Source organism: Felis catus, chromosome E2 (assembly GCF_018350175.1).
Source record: "Felis catus isolate Fca126 chromosome E2, F.catus_Fca126_mat1.0, whole genome shotgun sequence".
Classification (NCBI taxonomy): Eukaryota; Metazoa; Chordata; class Mammalia; order Carnivora; family Felidae; genus Felis; species Felis catus.
The window spans coordinates 40645344-40659111 of record NC_058382.1 but is presented as its reverse complement, the minus strand read 5'-3'; the positions used below and the strand labels follow the sequence as shown (position 1 = coordinate 40659111).

Here is a 13768-nt window from a genome sequence, read left to right as displayed (position 1 = left end):
TGTAAAATAAAGCAAATTCTCCTTGCCTTTCCTATCCCTGCATTTCTTTGCCTATAAACAAAGGAGCCTGATTCCACCAGAATCTTATTTAACAAGAGAACTTGTGGTATGAAGAAATGAAATCACATATGCATACACACATCTCTTTCTGAAACTTAAGTTTGCTCTTTTGTAATTTATTAATATTTTTTTAAAAACTGTTTTCAACATTTATATCATTTTTGAGAGAGAGAGAGAGAGAGAGAGAGCGAGCAAGTAGGGTAAGGGCAGACAGAGACAGACACAGAATCTGAAGCAGGGGACGCTTAAACCGACTGAACCACCCAGGCACCCCTGCTCTTTTTTAATTTAAAAGTCGGTCTAGCACACTAACTTTTTAGAGACACACACTGAAACTGTCAAATGAGTACCAATTTGGAAGTTAAAAATCAAAGACAGAGGCAGTGAAAAAAGACAGTAAACCATATCCTGAGTTGAACATAAACTAGAAAACGACATTCCACTAGAGCACTTTCGACTCCTACAGGAACAATATGGAACTCCCGGTTTCCTGGGATATTCCCACCATCCTTTCATGGTTTGTGCAGGAGGAAGTGAAGACTCTAAGGGCCTGAAGTCTTGCAGATGAAGTGCGAAGGGTGGGCCTGGGCTCCAGGTGGGACATGTTTAAGAGAGCCAGTGCTGTCTACAAAGCTGGCTCCCTTTGAACGATGGGCTACTTTGATACTTTGTATAAGGCCAGCATTTCCTTGGCCTGAGTCTTTTATGTTATTAATTAATGAATTAGCTAATAGCTAATTCTATGCACTCTTGAGTTCCAGCTTGGACTTGGGTGCTTTCGTGCCCTTCAGGAGCTCCCGGTGAAGGGGAGTGGGAGGAACAAACCAGCTCTATCAAGCCTGAGAGGTGACAGGACCTGACTGCTCCTGATATGTGGGACTCTGGGATGGTGTTAGGAAGAGGTCATGCTTTTACTACATTCGGAGGGATGAGCTGCCAACCAATAAACAGAAGAAGGAATAGACTTCCCTTGTTTTTCCATAGAGAGAACCAGAAACTTGGGAAGATAAAATTCTGTGGAACACTATTAATAACTGTTTTTTTTTTTTACATTGGAACTTGTTGGTATCAATAGTATTATTTCCCTCGGCAAAATATCTGTATGTTTTATGATGGAAAACTTAAAGAAAGAAAAGAAAAATGCCCTTAATTCAGCTTCCTAGCAATAGTCACCTTTGACATTTTGGTGATTTTTTAATCTATGGTTTTCTTTCTGCATGGGTTTACATATCTGTATCCACTACCAGTTATCCATGTTCTGAAAATTAGCCTCTTTCACTATCTAACTCTACTACGATTCTTTTTCACAGGTCGTCAGTCATCAGTATTTATTCTCCAAAAACATGCTTTTGGATGTCCTCATTATAGCGTCCTTGCCATAGTTAATTAGTGGTTCTTACTGTGGACTTATAGTGTCAGCTTAGTCTCAGGTGGGTCTGTACTCCAACGAGGTAAGGACCACCCCCATCTCCTCATTTACCATCACATCCACCTCACCTCACTTAAGGCCTTGCACAGTAGACATCCAGGAAATGTCTGCCAACTGGCTGTAGCTGGATATCATCACCATTTTACTTTTGCTTACACACAGACACATACATACACATAGCTGCAGCCCTACAGTGAACATTTTTCAACCCAAATCTTAGTTTGGCTCTTTACTTTTTTTTTTTAAGTTAATTTACTAGAAGTGGATTTTTTGGATCAAAGGCCAAGGTAAACTTGCAATCCTTTGATACATGTTGCCAAATTTGCATTGCACTGACGCTGTAAACATTTTTTCCTCCTACCACTAATGTATGACGAAGTCCTTTCCCTGTACCTCTGCCAACAGTGAATATTATTTATTTTTTAACCTTGCTAATTAGAGAGGTAGGAAATGGTATCTTATTTCATTAATGAATAGTCAGGCTGAACATTTGCTTATGGGTTTGTAGTCATTTGTGGCTCCTCAGCGAATTCTGTGCTTTTTCTTTTTTTAATGTGACTTTGAGTCCTGGGTTATGAATATTAATGTGAGCAGAACTGTGCCTGATATATAGTTATGTTTTATATATTAGTATATTTTTGGTATATATATATATATATATGTATATATATATATATATATTTGTGTGAATATATGTATGTGTGTGTGTGTGTGTGTAGCTATAAGTGAGTTTGTAGATGCATGTTAACAACCGAGAAAAACCAAGTTTGTGAATCATTATGTGCATGTCCGTGTTTTAAATAAGGATACAGTGAAATAATGCATGCACATACAATAATCTCTGAAATATTTATTTTCAGTTGTGAGAGATAAATAGCACACAGGGCTTGGAGGCATATAGGATTGCAATTAAAAGCATGCACTCTGGATCAAGACTTCCTGAGTTCAAATTCTGACCCCTATTTAGTTTCAAGGCATTGGTAAATAAATCAGGAAATCTGTTTCTTGGCCTAGGGAAAGGGAGTAGAGGATGTCACCAACTTCCTTCTGGTATGATGAAGATTAAAGGTTTTAACAACTATAAATACACAGAAGTTGCTGACACATAGGAAGTGTTCAATTTTAGCTAGCATGAAAAATAAACAGACTAAGCACAGCTAGCAGTAATTAACACAAAGGAGGTGCACAGCTTTGTGGCATAGAATGGGGTTGGGGAGAAACCTAAGGATTAGAGAAGATGATTAAGGAAGATACCTCTGAGAAGTGGCTGGATGAGAAGAAAGGGAGGCAAACAATGGGGGAAAGGAATAGTCAGATGTAGGAAACAGTATGTTCAAATGTCCTGCAGTTGAAGGCAGTGAAAGGGGGTCAATTGAGAGAGAGTAAAGGAGCAGGAAAGTGGGGCAACATTAAATAGAAAAATTGGGCTGAGGTCAGACTACTCAGGGCCTTATGGACAATCATAAAAAAAAACACTTTCGATGCAATTTTATTTAGTAAAAGGATAATATTAACCCTTTAAGTAACAAAGTTAGAATTTTAGGGGAGATACATAGATGATGCTTTGAACTGAATTTATTATACCTATTTGTAGCAAGAAAAAAGACTGCATTTTAACACCAATGCCCATGAATGTCTTTCAAGTCCTACTGAAGATACAGTCTTAGTCGTGAACTCTCTTTGCAGAGAAAAAAATTAGCCACTTATAAGCAAGCAGGAAGCCTCCCAATCCCTTATCTCCTGGGAGAGTGCTGTATGCTGTGTGCTGTCATGGCTCCCCAAGGTTGCAGGCATCTTTTTCATGTTTCCCTTTGGCATTAAGAGTTTGCACCCTGCCCACAACTTGACCCAACTTATTCTCCCTTCTCTTCGCATAGTATAGTCATTGGGATTACATCTATTTTATGTTGGTTGTTTTAAATCTTTAGAACCTAAAGGCAGCAGCAAGGAGGTTGGGTCACCATAAAGGTTAATCATAACAGAGAGAAGACAGAACAAAACAAAAACATTGTTTGGGAACAGATGTCTGTTTGAGGAGGCTCAGTCCTAACCAGCTTCCTCTGCTAAACCCATATTTCATTAAGCCTGGGAGGATGGCTTCTAATTTCTTCTTTAATCTCATTTGTTGTGCTGGCCAGCAAGTGGATAATATAATACTTTCATCTTTATCCCAGGATTTGAGAGAGATATTAATCAGTGTATTCTCCTTCAATCCTGGAACATCTGTGTAACAAAGATGTTAATTGATATCTACTGAAAGAGTTGCCATTCCAATAATACATCCACTAAGGTAATCGAGCAATATTGCTAACACTTATGTTAAGAAAAAGGAGGGGGAGTTGGCCTAAGAGATATGAAGGCTATATAATTTATTGACCATAATACAGACATTGTGTTAATTTTAACTGGCAATTTATAGTCAGTTGTAAAATGTTTGAAAACATAAGAAGGCAATACTGCAAAGACCAACAGAAAGAGCTCAGACTTTTCACTCAGATCCACTGGGTTTGAGCCCTACTTTTGCCACTTGCTAGCTGTAAACAAATTGAAAAGCTTCATTCTCCTGTATTCTCTCTCCCTGGTCTCCTTACATAATCTCAAACGAAGGTATTGTTAATGCCTTATTTTAGTATTGCTCTACATAAATGTTACTGAGTTACTTGAGTTAATTGAATGGGCACTGTTTATGCCTTTCTCATTCAAACCTCACAATAATCCCAGGGTGTTGGTGTCATTTTCAAGGAAAGAAACTGATATTAGATGACTGGCCTAATAGAATCAGGGTTGAACTGGGGTCTGATGATCTCCAAATGTCAGGAGTCTGACATAATCTAAAGGACTGACTTGCATATGTAGCAGTGCTTCTGGGATGCCTGCAAAGTCCCTCTAGCCTCCTTCTAGGACCAAAAATCACTCTCTAGCAAACCAGGATGAATGGTTATAAACCTGGAAGACACATCCACTCCCAAATGTCCTCCTCCCAAGAGGATACCACTCAGAGGACCATGTTTTTTTGCAGTCAAAGAAGATGGATATTGAGACCAGCTTTCACCTTCTTTCCAGGTACCGTTCACACCTAAGGAACTGTGAGGTCTTGTCATGTGTCTCTGCCATATTTATGACCATTTACCTTTTGTAGGTCTGTCACAGCTGTTAAATTCATCCTCACATAATCTCTAGTATGGATTAATTACCCCCCTACTGCCAATATGCTCTCCTCAAGAAGATCATTGTTACTGCCATCAAGGTGACTTCTGTATGTCCCCTCTTGTAAAGCTAGACTTACTCCACAGTGATCTCAACTTTAAACATCAACACCAAGGCGTGGCATTCTCTACTCTGGCCCTTCTCCTTTCAGGTCCTCCTCCTCCTTAGTAATGTCCTCCTGCAGGCACCAAGTGTCACTGCTCCCTACTGCACTCACCAGACCTATTCAATCCATGCAGATGCATCTTCCCTTAATATCCAAATCCCACCTGTCCTGTGCCTTATATGTGCTGACTTCCAGAATTTCCCCCAGATAGAAAAATGAATGGAAATTTGTAATTTTTCTTCATTAAATTTACTAATGATGTATGCACATTTTTTTTTCTCTGATGTTACACTGCAAGGTGTCTTAGGAAGAACACTGCCATTTCACCCAAGGTCTATCACAGTGCTCAGCACCTGAACATGCACAGGAAACATATGCATGTGTGTGCACGTGCACACACACACACACACACACACACACACACACACACACAGTAACCCCCAGGTGACTGAACTCATAAATGTAAACTTTTCAAGGGCAGAGGTTCCTATTACAGAATCCCTAGCACAAGGTCTGAAATTTGACACTTAGGATTTATTTAGGCTGGTAATTGCTACCTAATATTCCTTTGGGGGGAGCGTGGGGGATTCCTCTTGGTTCACTGTAATGTCTTTATGTGGGACTCCATCAATCAACATACTATGCTGCATAGTCCCAGTGGTTATGTGATTGGTTCAGGAATAGGCAGGTCATCAACTAAAATCAGTGATTCCCAGGGAGAATCTGATTCTCATGTCCTAACAGGGATGTGACGCTACTCCTTTTCTAACCAGGAGAGGAGATCATCTCCCAGTATGGATTCAACACAGGAGAAGCAGAACTGAAATATGGAGGGGGAACGATCCCATTCCGTTTATACCATCTGTGCCCACTTGGATCCAAACCTCAATCTAGCCAGTTCTCCCCTCATGCTTACTTTACTTGAAAAAAGAAATAGAGTTCTTCTCTCTGCTCAAACCATTTTGAGTCTAGTTTTCTGTCACTTGCCACCAACCAAGTCTTATTGCTAAGTAGGTATTGGTTAATTTGTTGAAGAGATTCTCAAGGCAATAAACAAAGCTGCCATTGACAGCCCATGGAAGAGTCCTTAACAAGGAGCCTTTGATATTAGAGAGAGGATCTGAATATTAATGCCAGTTCTCCAGTGAGGGCAGTGAATCTTGGTTCTGACCTTCGGTAAAAGCTAAACAAACAAGACTCTATCAACTCCTCACAAGTTCCTGTCAAACAGCATTAAAAGCACAACACTGCATAGCAATTGATGTGCAGATCTTTTACGGTGTAGAACGGCTCATCAATGATATATTTAGGACACCACAGGGTCAAGGCCAGAATGAGAGGTACTAGGTTAGATGATACGGTTAGTTAAATGATATACCTAAATGGCAAATAAGAACCTAGGTGGACTTGTGACAATGAGACAGTATTGATTGTCTCTCTGTCTTTACTACTGTCTCTCAGCCTCAGTATTCCCATCTACAAAATGGGAATAATAAAAGAATACTTGTAAACTTTTAGCAAATCATCTAGCACCTGGATTCCGTAGTTCAATGATGCTGAAACTTTGGCAGTAGTTCATCTTAACCCAGGACATACACGCACCTACACCTGAAACACAAGTTTCAGAAAACAATCCTTATTCTCACAATGCAAAATGCATTCTCCTATTTTTTCATTCAGAATGTGATGTTCTATTACTAAACAGTCAAAGTAAAGCATTCAATTATGACTTATTTTTATTTTAAAATGACCACGATCCACTAAACTGATTTCATAGTGTTTAATGGGTCTTGACCTGCAAATTGAAAAACCTTACTCGAGATTGATATACGGTACAAGATGCATTCCATGTAAATGCTCCTTACATGTAAGCTTTGGTCCAACATCTCTGTAAATTCTCCGACCCTAATGAACAAGGCTGTACCACAACTGACTTGAAGTTCTCCTTGCTCTCAGGATTACACCAGGGGTTGATGGAAGAGCCTATTCCACAAGCCCTTTCCCCAGGATACATCTCTCACTGTCGCTCTGCTTCTCCAGGTGTTTCTTCCCACCTGTTCTGCTGTATGAAAGGGCTCATCTCAAATGGAGACATTGCAGGGCAATGAGAGGCTAAGGATCTCACAGTCTAGCTGGTACATGAATCTCTCAGGGAGTTCTAAAATACTTTGGGATGTGCAAAGGTTGTATGTCAGTAAGTTAGACAGGAGTTCTAGAGTCTAAATGTTTACCAGGCACCCAGGGGTTTCTGATGGAAGAGGAGGGTCGTGCAATGCTTGGATAAACACTGCCACTAAGAGAGAACAAAAGGTTACCCGTTACCCTAAACTCCATTTCAAGCTGGAGATGTGGAATCATGCCATTCACACAAAAATGTGAAGATTTCCTTAAAACTGAGGATTGAGGATGGAGAGGTAGAAGAAGCAGGTTGCCTCTGTCTTCAGCATAAAATGAAAGCGGAATGGGAGAGACCACACACAGAGCACCTCCCTGTCCACACACAGGCCCTCTTCCTCTTCAGCCCAGCTGGCTTACTTGGGTAAGCCAAACAGGTGGCTGTCTTTATTAAATGATAAGGGGAAAGAGGGATGTGAAGAGGTGGCTGGTATGGGGGCAGTAAAAGCAATACAGCAGTCTTCAGTCTTGTTATTTTTAAATGTGGGTGTTCCATATGTCGGATCCTAGTGGGTGGCAGCTTCCCTGCACCCAGGGGAACTGTGTTCCCGTATTTGCACTAGGAGGAGAGGCTTGCTGTTGCTTCATTATTTCTCCGAACTCCGGCAACTCTATTCAAGTGAGCGCCTGTTGAGCATTTGTTACAGAGAGAAATCACTAGAATAGTCAGAGCAGTAACTCAGTCACTGGAAAACAGAGAAGAGCAAGCCCGGCTTTCCACTCCTCATTCTCTGATTGGAATGGTCACTTAACTACAGTTTACTGTGTGATGTCCTTTAGACTAGATGGTTTCCAATGTCCCCTCCAACACGAACGTGTCTAGAAGTCTGTGAGTTACTGGGATACAAACATGATTTAGCTCAAAGCCTTAAGAGATTGAGGAACACCAGAAATGTGTTGGAAATAAAATTTGGCCAATGAGTCCCAAGGGTACAGGTGTCTGAGTCAGCCTGAGAAATAACAACAGAATGAAGAAAAGAAGTCGAGGGAGGGTGGCAAGAAACTCAGCTTGGAGCCAGGGCTGACTGAGATAAAAACCACGTTCTCAAGGCTCTCGGCTTCATGGCCTCAAGCAAGCCACTAAACTACCCAACTCAGTTTCACTAACTGTAAAATGGGAAAAAAAGAGTTCTAAGGAGAAAACTGTACCTATGCCTTGGCCACGTACCCATTCATGTATTCACTCACTGAGCAAAAGGAAGTATTGATTCTGTCTGGTTTCTGAATTAAGCATTGCTTGATTCAGTGAGGGAAGGTAGGTGAGCATACCTAGGTCAGTAGAATATGCGATCGATGATTGGCTGTGCTCTATGCGCAAAATTTTCTTCCTTGGTAGCCTTCCCACATACATCCTCCTTGTCCTGAATCTCTACATGTCTTATGGTCTCCTTTACTATAGAAATCTATGATTTTATTATTCCTAATCTTATGCTTTCTTCTTCTCCTCCTCCTATATCTTTTTTTCCCCTTTGAGAACCAATGGTTTCTTTGAGAAACCATTCTGCCATCACTGCAGGTAGCCCTGGCGAGGCCGTCAATCATGGCACACAACCTCTCCCCACAGAGATAAGAAAATGACCAACGCTGTACAATCAGAGGACTCTATCTTTGCTGGTCATAACAACTGGGCCTGGGAAGATACCTTGAGAGGCCTGAGAAAACTGAAATTTAAAAGCCTAAGTCACGGGAAACTGAAACCTAACCAAGCCTAACCAGCTTGTTCCGCTTCTGTACAATTGCTTGGCGTGCCCGTGTATTCCTGATCAATCATTGAGATACCCGTACCCCCAGTTGTGGTCTGACCTAAAGGCAGGAACCAATCGAATACTGCTAAGTGTCCAACTTTAAACATCAACCAATCGCAACTCTGTAACTGTGGACAATCCCTGATTTCCCCATGACTTGTTTGTACCTGTCTATAAAAGGGCTGTAAAAACCTCTCTCGGGGCCTCTTAGCGGCACCGGCAACGAGTGCGCAGAGGTCCAGGTTCGAACCTGCAATAAATGACCCTTGCTGCTTAGCTTTGACTCTCGACTCTGGTGGTTCGTTTTTGGGGTCTCTTAGACTCTGGGTGTTTCAACCTGATCCAGGAAGGGTCAATCATAGCCTTCTTTAAGATTTACTATATGAATTCTGGCAGAGAAACACTCTCTTTTCTTTTGGATATTGAGTCAAAATTTAAGTATGGCATGGTTTTCCTGACACACAGAGGGATTTAGAACTCAGAAACAAAGATGTCAGAGTCTTTTAAACTTATTTTGAGCACCTTGATCTAACTGTGCTTGAAGCTGAACCTTAGATTTCCCTTTTTGGCTTAACTTTGTTGGAGTTCAGTTTCTCTCACTTGCAAGTCAAAGAGTCCCAAATACTCCATCCTTCAAAATCTTCCTCAGTTTATATTTCCTCATGTCAGCTTTGATCTCCCTAGCCAGAGAACACCTGCAGAGTATATTTTCTTCCCCTTCTATTTTCTCCTTTACTGACTGGTTTTCTGGTTAATTGAATGCATGTATGTGCTCTCCTTCAGTCTAGTGTTAGCTTATCTATTTTAAAAGGAAGTCATCTTAAATATTTATCATTAATATTGTTGTAATTAATAATACTTATTATATGCCATAACTTGTGCTAACTGATATATATGCGCTAGCTTATTTAACAACTAAAATATGCTATAAGCAGTGTTTATTATTCCATTTTATAGATTAAACAAAAAATAAATTGAAGGAAGGTATCCAAATCCTTACAGCAAGTGAACAGAAAGCAGGTTTGCAACCCATGTCTGTCTTAATTGTGCGTGTGTGTGTGTGTGTGTGTGTGTGTGTGTATGTGATTTTAGCCAATATTACAGTGATCTGTATTCCACAATGCTATCCAATATCCCACACCCTCTCCCAGTTAGGAGAGCCTAGGGTATGTCTGATGCAATGAAATAAATGAATGAATGGATATGAAATTGATAACCAAAGAGTTTAAATTACATGCAAAGGCACCATATGGGCCATCCATGGCAAAACGCAGAGCCAAACACAGATGACCTTTCCGGTCTCACAACTTACTGCTTGGCAAAACCCCTGCAAGGCTACCAATTTCTGAAAGACAAGCCCATTTAGAGAGCAACAAGCTATGATGGATGTTCAAGTCCCGCAAATGCATGATGAAGGATAGAAACATTGCTATGCATGATTTTTTAATAACTACAAAAATCCCATGTACGGGATTTCTGCATGTGAAAATTGATAGCGTTGCCAATGCTGCTCATCTCTTTAAACAAGCAAACTCATCTTCCCTGGTGCTGTTACATCAGTAATAAATTGGCTCCTCAGACAGATCTGCTTGCACGTTAGAACTGAGATTGAGTAGATAATAACTTTTTGGGTAGCAACGCCTGCCATGGCAAATAATAAAGAAATTCATGACCTGCAAAGTGCAGGGTGATCGTGTTCCAAAAATATATTTCACCTGGTCTCCCAGCAAGTTCATTAGGTATCCAGAAGCTGCAAAAAGGTGTTCAGTACATACAGGAGGTGACTCAAAAAGAAATGATCTCAATTGTAGATGAACCAATAGTTATAAAAACATGTAGGTCAACGAGAAGCTTGTTGCTAAAGTGCCTTTTAAAATCAAGACATAAGGGCTGGGCATTTGGGTGGCAGTATACCGATTTCCACGAGGGGAATTAAGCTGGATTCCTCTGGTGACCTTATGTAGGGTGGCAGCTTTTGCAAATATCACACTAGATTCAGATCACTTTTATGGAGGTTCAGGAAGTGGACTCACTGTTTTGGGTGATCATTTTATTTTTTTCCTTTAGAAAAATAATCAGGTGTCAACAGTGAACTGAGTCTACAAACATTGTGCAGGCATAATTAAACCAAATGAGGGAGGTGATAGAAAAAATCCCACAGAAAGATGACAAGGTGGAGTGGAAGGAAGTTGCCCTTGGGAGCTGAGGTCTACATTCAAGTTCTGGGCTTAGCATCACTGCCTGTGTGGCCTAGATCATGTCTCTTAACCACTCTGGACTTGAGTTATTCCTCTCTTAACATTAGGAAGTTATGCTAACTAGTGCCTTTCAGTCTCTGCAAAATGGTGATTGAGATCTTGCAAGTTGAGAGGACTCTGAAGGGGGACCAATTGGGACATCATTGGACTGAGTTTTATTTTTATTACTGATGAGGCTAAAGGAAATCTCAGTGAATATTAAAAGTACTGAGGATGGGGCGCCTGGGTGGCTCAGTCGGTTAAGCGTCCGACTTCAGCTCAGGTCATGATCTCACAGTCTGTGAGTTCGAGCCCCACGTCGGGCTCTGGGCTGATGGCTCGGAGCCTGGAACCTGCTTCTGATTCTGTGTCTTCCTCTCTCTCTGCCCCTCCCCCGTTCATGCTCTGTCTCTCTCTGTCTCAAAAATAAATAAACATTAACAAAAATCTTAAAGTACCGAGGCAATAGCAGATACTACATCTCTACAAGAAATATTAGCTGCATCCCCAAAACTGGTAGTCAGTTCTTCCACTGAGTGCCCACTTTGGTACCCACCATGAAGTCCTGTCCCATGCCAGCTATTAAAACATTCCTGATCCCAGAAGGAGGTACATGAGCCACTTCTGCCATACCAATGTGTGGTCTTTGGTATCAGCATTTTTGTTCCTTTGACTTTTTTCCCCATGGACCTGAGATGGGCTGGATAATAGTGAGCTTAGACCATTGCTGTGGTTCCCCAAGTTGTTGATTCCCACAGTCCACTTTGTGGGCCCAGTCAAGGCAGCTCTAAGATCAGCACCTGAATTCTCCCTGTACGATTCATTGGTCTTGTCCTTTGTATTTGTTTTGCCAGAACCTGGACTCTTTCCCCATATCCTGTTAGTTCCCTGGCCCTTGTTTGGACCCCATTATTACACAATCAATCAGAATTCTGGTTTTATCAATTGATTTGGGGAGTAGTCCCAGATATCTGTAATGTCCTTATTGACGAGACTCTTCTTCCACATTATGTATCTAAGTCTAAGTCCCTGAACTTTCCATGTTGGACAGGAGCACACTTACTTGAATGTCTGAACTTCTATGTACACAGGATGAGTTTTCAAAAGCTTGGTGTCCATGTGCATATAGGGTTATGTACAAGAATAAACATTCTTAAATTGTTAAATTTAACATTTTGTTAAATTGTCACATTCTATACCCAGAGAATTTCTCCTTTAGTAACTAAAATATGTTGATATTTTCATGAATGGGAAGACACATTCTCACAAAAAAGATACATAGTAAACATTCAAAATAGATTTATACTGACACTATTTTTTCAGAGAGTTTTTAAAAGATTATTTTAAAAATTACTATTTAAAAGTTGAAATAAGCATCATCTGGGTTATTATGCTAAATGGTTTGAAAAGTAGCCCATGATTGGTATTATTTTAATGAAAAATAATTCAAATGCTTAAGCTTTAGATAGTATGTTTATCCATGTCTATATTGTTGAAATTAAAAAAAAAGACATCTTGGCAGGCACAGACTTCACTGTAACTTAATATTCTCCTTTATCCACTAAGTTTAAAACACTGAGGTGGGAACTGGGAATAGGTGACCTTATTCACCCCATACTGAGCAGTGTGGCTGGGAGGAGGAAAAACCACACAAAATGAAACAAAACATAAAAGCAGTAATTGGTGGTTCACTTACTTGATTTTCTTTTAAAATATTTTTTGGGGTCAGTTTAATCACAAAAAGAAATGAAGAAAGAAATACACATACAGGTCATCCCCTTTGACTTTTTGTTTACAATTGTAACCTTCTCCCACAGGGACACCTGTTTTCAATCAAATACGTGTCCTTCCAAACTATTTATACGCATTATATAAATAAATAAATAAACAAACACATGAATTCATAGGCCTTCTTTTTATGTGTGCACGGAACATTTGTTTTTGTTTCACTTAACAATATTATATCATACTATACAATATTATATTCTTATGCAGTATGACATATATTACATTGTATGTATTTATATATACATAGATAAAATTATCTATACATAGATATCTATACATAGATATCTATACATATCTATCCATACATATCTATACATAGATATCTATACATACATATCTATCCATACATATCTATACATAGATATCTATACATAGACAAAATTATCTATGTATTATAGATTAATACATAGATAACATACATTTTCATATTGATACCTACATATGTAATTTTTATGGAATATAACACAAGACAGCAGTAAAAGAAAATATGATGGATACTGTATGGGAAACCACTAGTTCCTTACTGCTGTACCGTGTTCAATTGAAAGTTAATACCAGAGTTTATATGACCAGCCCACTAATGATGGCTATTTAAGTTGTTTCCAAACAATGTGACAAATAATGCTGCAATTGGCACATGAGTAGATAATGTAGCATTTAGGGTCTTTGCATATAAGAAATTGAAATTCAGTCAAACTATTTCATGTAATAAGTGGAGGAGTTACATTCAGAATTGAGGAATCAAATAAGAGCTGAACAATCATGTCCCAGAAACTGTAGAGACTCTCCTCTGAGACAATTAATTCTGGAGTGAAATCTGCTCACAGGATCTTAGGAACTAGAAGGCGTAGACCTTCCCCTTGGGGCTCTTTCCCTAACTCAGCCTCTTCTCTTCTCTCCAAGCATTCTTGCTCTCATGCTTTTCCTCCCACACAACTGCTGTTCACACCTGAAGGCTCCCTGGCCACAATGTTCTAGCCAGGCCTTTCAGAGTCAGCGCTCTGTTGGATAATTACATGAT

At 39.9% G+C, this 13768-nt stretch overlaps 1 long non-coding RNA gene across 1 annotated transcript in view; it reads right to left on the bottom strand.

Annotated features, from left to right (window-relative positions):
• The window catches only part of LOC123382277, a 514364-nt gene that overhangs the window by 78053 nt on the left and 422543 nt on the right, over positions 1-13768 (bottom strand). The window lies entirely within an intron of this gene.